The sequence below is a fragment of the Lissotriton helveticus genome, chromosome 2_1, assembly GCF_964261635.1.
Source record: "Lissotriton helveticus chromosome 2_1, aLisHel1.1, whole genome shotgun sequence".
Classification (NCBI taxonomy): Eukaryota; Metazoa; Chordata; class Amphibia; order Caudata; family Salamandridae; genus Lissotriton; species Lissotriton helveticus.
Window position 1 is genome coordinate 698,840,862 of NC_136059.1, and position 6,444 is coordinate 698,847,305.

Below are 6,444 nucleotides of genomic sequence, written 5' to 3' on the forward strand. Positions count from 1 at the left end.
CATCTATGTACCGACACCAATAACCCAATTGTGATTTAAAGGGATTGGTGTCGCCATAGATCCATTTAGCTTCAAATTCAGACATAACCAAATTTGCAATTTCAGGAGAAAAACTACACCCCATTGCTACCCCGGATACTTGGAGATATAAGGTATTTTTGAAATTAAAGAAATTATTTTTTAGACACAGATATGCTAAAGATACAATGAAGTCAGTTGGAACCTGATGGGGACGTTCTCTATTCTCAAGGGCATGTTTTTAATCACTGCCAGTGCCTCAACTGGGGGAATGTTAGTGTATAACGATTCAATATCGTAAGACACTAACCATTGTTTAGTTTGATCAAAAGGCAAACCTTCTATTTGCGCTATAAAGTCCATTGTATCTCGGACATAGGATCTGGTTTCTTTAACCAAGGGCAATAAAAAAATATCTATGTATTAAGCAAGTGGCTCCATAAGTGAACCACAAGCGGACACAATTGGTCTTCCTGGTGGTTTTATAGTGGATTAATGTACTTTTGGGAGGACATAGATGTTTGGTATTTTGTTAGTGACACTATCAAGAAAATCATACTCATTTTGACATAGCCAACCTCCATCTAGTCCATCTCTTGTTATTTCCTGTATTTCTGACTGAAGTTCTTGGGTGGGATTATGTTCTAAAACCCGATAGTGTACCGGGTTGGACAATTGCCGCATTACCTCTTCCTCGTATTCATTCCTGTCCCAAAGCACTATTCCACCCCCCTTATCCGCTGGTTTTATTATTATTGCGGAATTTTCAGATAAGTGTTTGAGTGCCAATTGTTCTTGATTACTACAGTTGGTATTATAGTAGATCTTCTGTTTTTGGAGTATATCCAATTCCCTTAGGATTTGTTCTTCAAACACCAGAATTTGTGGAGGTAAAGACATACTTTCTGGGATGAAGGTGGATTTGTTCTGTAGGCCACTGATATTACTTTGTTCCGGTAGTATTTTATCTTGAAAGAATGCTTTTAAGTGTACCTTTTTCAAGAAATGTAAAACTTCGGTCTTGGTATCTACTGCATTCTGTAAGTTAGTGGGTACAAATGAGAGCTCCTTTGATAAAACTAACAATTCAGTTTCTGTTGGTGTATAAGTAGATAGATTATAGATGGGGACTGTCTCAATGTTGACCAACTTATTTCCACTATTAGGGCTCAACGTCTGTAAGTCTTCTTCCGAGTACGGAAGGGTTCTTGTTCCTGATTCTGGTATAATATTGGAGGTGGAAATTGTCCCTGTGGTGGGTATTGTCCTGGTGGGGGTGGTGGTGGATACTGTCCCATGTGTGGAAAGTATCCCCCTTGTTGGTTGTAACCTCTCCATGTTTGTCCTCCCCCTCTGCCTCGGTACCTGCCTCTGCCAAAAAAAGGTTGTTGTACTCTCGGGTTTTGAAAATATGGATGCTAACCCCCACTGGACCCTTGGTCTGAATCAGAGGATGTATCCGAGAATGTTATGAATTTATTCCTGGATCTACCTCTGTATTGTATATTCAGAGAGCTTGGATTGTTATTAGCATAAAAATCGTCCTTGAGGTAGGGATACATTTCCTCTTGTTTAAAGTTTTTTATGTCTTTTGCAACCTTGGAAATCTTAACATTCGTAGTATGTATTTCGAAATCAGCTATCGTCTTTTGGACAGATTCCAGTAATGTCTTCGAGTCTTTTATCGTGCTGTCGCCTAAGATTTCTTGTTCCAAAGTCTCAATTTCCTTCATCTCTTCTTCATATAATCTAAACGCGGTTTCCACCGATAAGGCATCCAGTCAATGGAACATTTTGTACCCACCCCTCCAAATTTACCCAGATATATTTTGTCAGTCGTAAATATCACCGGTATATTCCTTACTTGAAGTCCCACTGGGATAGTATGGTTTTTTAGATGTTCTAGTAGGACTTTCGCATGTAGGTGCGTCCTGATATTCTTCTTCTTAAGTTGTTTAAGCCTTTCTACTTTATCTATATTTATTATTGGAGGTGGTGGTTGATCACCACTCAAAAGTGATGGAATTCTACACAACTTGTCAATTTCCTCTCCTGTATAGCTAACTGTGATTGGTTCAGACATTCGCACCAAACCAATAATTTCACCTATAAGGTCAGCGCACCTGTTTCATAGGACATAATAAATAAACATAACATAGGTCTCTACAATTTTTAAACAATTTCCAAACTACTCCATATATTGAAAAAAGACACGGGCACAAGACTGACTGATTTAGCAATTTGAGCCAGAAAACAGAATTTATATTATTTGATCATTGACCCTCACACTTGACCAAGTGTAATCATAAACCTTAAAAAAGGAAGGGGTTTTCCCTATATAACCCAAACAAGCATCTGGGAAGAACATGCACAAACACAAATATGATGCGATGGGACCAATTGTATCTCAAACAATGCTCAAACAGGTTTATAAATTACCTATCCGATCCTATTTCTTTTTTTAGAAACAATCTCTACAATTCAAATATGTCTGTTACCCGCCGCTCTCTCAATAAATGAATTGTATTCACCGGATATGACTTCTTTTTTTGGAGCTTTAATGTATTTTCACAGTATCTTGTGTTTCATTTTTTACTTTCTTTTGTATAGTGTAAACATCTATATTACACTATTTACACATAAAGAATCACATATACAAATTTCTACACAACATTAGAAAAATAGGTTGCACATTTGTTCATTATTTCTGATAGCCCAAACTACTTAAATGGATGCTCTATCATCTATTAACCAAGGAGCATTCCTATTTCAACAGGTACACCTCATCACAGCAGAATTATGCGCGATCCTTATTTGATCTTTTGAACTACTGCTGATTATTGCTTGTCCTTGAATATTAATTCATAGGGTGTCCATATCCAAGATTGTCGACGCGTTTCAGCCCCTTAACTTGCGGGCCTCATCAGGACTAGGGCTTTTGTCAAAGCATAACTAGTATGCTATACCTATAATGTCAAAAAGGCACTTTTTACTATCTACATATCCATGTAGTACTTTCAAGTAAAATATTATTCATAATGAGACCTATATTAACCAAAAATAAATTACTATATTCCGTGATTATGCAGAACAAATAACTAACTAAATCAACCCTTGGAGTGACAGCAGGCAAGACTCTAGCGAGGTGTCCCAAGATGAAACTCTCCTGCACCACACAGTGAAACATACAATTTCTAATATCACCGTGATGCCTACAAATTGGTTTCTTAAAAACCAGAAAGATATCATTGTGGAAACACAAAGGTATATATATGTCACATACCTATTTCTTTGTACGTGTTTTCCACTTACTACCGGGAGCGAAGGCTACCCAAATGTATTAGGGCGTAGCCGTACGAGAAAGATTCCGTCTTAAAAAAATGCCACACTGTACCACCTTAAAAACAAAAGGGGAACAAAGACTGAATATTATTGCCTCTTCTAGAAGATTATTTTCTTGAATCAAATATATTTCATGTTTGATAACACGGGCTAGTCTTCTATATCTATAACAGTTCAAAGAAATCTGAGGGAACCGTTTTGAAAGACTCACTTGCTGGAACTTAGCATATTATTTCCATGTTATTTCCATGTCGTCTCTGGCACACACTTCTATTTCGGGATGTATTCTTTAAGAATATACCATCCTCGGGCTGCCAATGTTCTGTAAGTAAGTGAACAGAGCCTGCATAAGACTGGGCGCTCAGAAAATAATTTTCACCACAATTTATAGACAGCCTAACATCAGGGAATCTACCGCTTACCCGGCAAGCTGTTCCAGGCACAGGCTATTGCTGTAACGCCATTCCACACTTCCGCATAGCAGTTAATCACGTGAGGTACTGGCGTCAAATACATTTCAATTTGGAGTCAGTAGGAGCGCAGGAGCAGCAGACCGGTCAATCATGATGTGGTGCCTGCGGTTGTAGTGGAGTGACTCCCTCACTCCAAGGGAGATATCTTTGGTTGTCCTTGATGCTCCACAGGTCTTGCACTGAGCCTGTACGGTGCACGAGCACAGATGATGCTTCAGACTGAGAAAGAGACAAAGTTGGGCCCAAACGAAGTCCAGAGAGTCCAGACGGTCGAAGTTCCGTGGTTTCTAGTTCAGAATCTTGTCCACATCGAATATAGGGTTCTACAGCCAAGTAAGCCCTTTTGTACCCACAAGAGAGGGTTGGACAGATTCAGGGGACCCTCCCGGGGGAGGGTCTGGACAGTGGGAAGGTTACTCCCATGTCCTTTGTCCAGTTTAGCACCAGAGCAGGAGCCAAGGGCTTCCAGGACTGGTTTGAACTGGACTATGCACAGGGACACCAAATGTGCCCCTCATGCAGACTTTCGGTCGCAGGCAAGCTCACCCACCCAGGCCTAATACACTAAATTCTGTCTGGGAGGTGGTCACACCTCCTTGTGATGGGAGGCCTACTGGTATTCCTTCCCCTGCTTGAGCTTAGCTCAGCAGCAGGTGGGAAGAAATGTGTCTTTCCTTGGCAGCCACCCTTTTGGGCTGCCTGGGATTAGAAGGCTGGTACCAGGAACACCAGGGACATCACAAAGCTTGTTTCTGAGAGATGGAATCATACCTCCCACACGGTTACCGGTGTGGGGGTATGGTTCCACAATGTTTGCTAACTAACACAATAGGGCTACTCTCAGCCGTTTTAGAGTTGGTCATCACACGGTCGCATAATGCCACTCTATATGTCGTAAATGGCTGTAGCACTAACAACCCGGGGGAATGGACTCCGTAGGCTGCAGGGGTGTCTTGCTGGGATGCCCCACGGGTAGCCATGCACTATATAAGTGCGTATTCATTCATTGCTCATGCAGGGGCACCCTCTCACTTAGAACCAAGCACCCTGCCTTCAGGATTGTTAAGTACTGCTATAGGGGTGACATTGGCTTCAAATGCAGTGACCCTTAGATATAGGAAACCTATATCTAAAGTAAGCGGTGCATGCACCAACTGACACAGGATGCAATGGCAGGCCTGTACTTCCATTTTGCATGACTTCTCATGGGCGGCATAATACATGCTTCAGCCCATGAGATGTCTCTGGGGTACCTATGCTCTGGGTACATTGGTACAATATACTAGGGACTGACAAGGTTATCCCAGTATCCAATCTGGAGTGTACCTAAAAGCAGATAGACTGGGGTCCTGATTAGCAGGATCTCAGTCAGACTAGTAAAAACTAGCTAAGCACCAGGCAAAAAGTGGGGGTACACATGCAGAAGGATCCTACCTTCTTACACCTGTACAAACCACAGCAAAGATATTTAATGGGGACATATTTAGCTGTGCTTGTTATTGTCCCAAAACATAAAATGCACTTGAACAGTGAAAGCTGCACAGAACACAAAGGTAAAGTGCCTCGGGCAATTCTCACACAAACTTGGCAGAAGCAGAGTCCCTGCACTGCTTTTGAATAATTAGAATAAACAAAGGCCCATGTGCATGGCAAAGTCAATGCTTAGCTACCCTCGCAATGGTGTTCGAATAAACACAAAATACTATAGGCAAGGCATAACCATGTAAAATAAAGTGTACCAGCAAACAACAAAAGGCATCTGTTAGACGAAACAACAGCCTTAGGGTGGTCTTCTCCAAACTTTTTGCCTGTTTACCTCCACTTTTTGCTGTATTGTTTATGTTGGCCTTAAGACTCTAAGCACATTACCACTTCTTACCAGACCTAAAGTGCATATGCTTCTCCCTTACAACATGGTTTGATTGATTTTGCCACAATTGGTTTATTTAATTTATCTATAAGTCCCTAGTAGAGTGCACTACCAGTGTCCAGGGCCTATAAATTAAATGCTACTTGTGGGCCTACAGCACTAATTGTGCCAACCAAACAAGTAGCCCTTTAAACATGTCTCAGGCCTTCCACTGCAAAGCCTTTGTGTGCAGTTTACACTGCCATGTCGACTTGGCATTAAAAATCCTGTGCCAAGCCATAAACCCCCTTTTAATACATATAAGTCACCTCTAAGGTAGGCGCTTTGTAGTGCATAGACAATGTACTCTGTATGTTAAACGTAGGACATGTACATTTAAAGCTTCACATGTCCTAACAGTGAAAAACAACTACATTCGTTTTTCAATAATGTGAGACCTATCCCGCCTATAGGTCAACATTAGGAATTTCCTATTACACATTTAAGCTGTAATTCCTGATTGACAAGGAGTAGCTATGCCATGTTTAATATCATTGGAATGGTAGTGATAAATCCTCTGTGCTGGCTGACAAAGTTGGATTTAACATTACTATTTTAGACATGTCCCTTTTAGAAAGATGACAAGAAGAAAATAGTTACCCAAGCCTTCAAATTACTTTCAGCATATTTTTCTTTAAAGCTGAAATGATCAACAACATCGACTTTTGTTAAATCAGGTTTTTATTAACCCATATTATTTTC

General features: G+C 40.6%; 1 long non-coding RNA gene across 1 annotated transcript; it reads right to left on the bottom strand.

The window, feature by feature from the left end:
• Positions 1–2,860: 2,860 nt before the first annotated feature.
• On the bottom strand, positions 2,861–3,837 carry LOC144819475 (uncharacterized). Its single transcript, XR_013607391.1, has 4 exons — positions 3,783–3,837; positions 3,572–3,682; positions 3,302–3,415; positions 2,861–2,984 (listed from the first exon to the last, which is right to left on the bottom strand). It is a non-coding gene; the product is annotated as an uncharacterized LOC144819475 (long non-coding RNA).
• Between the last annotated feature and the right edge of the window lie 2,607 nt (positions 3,838–6,444).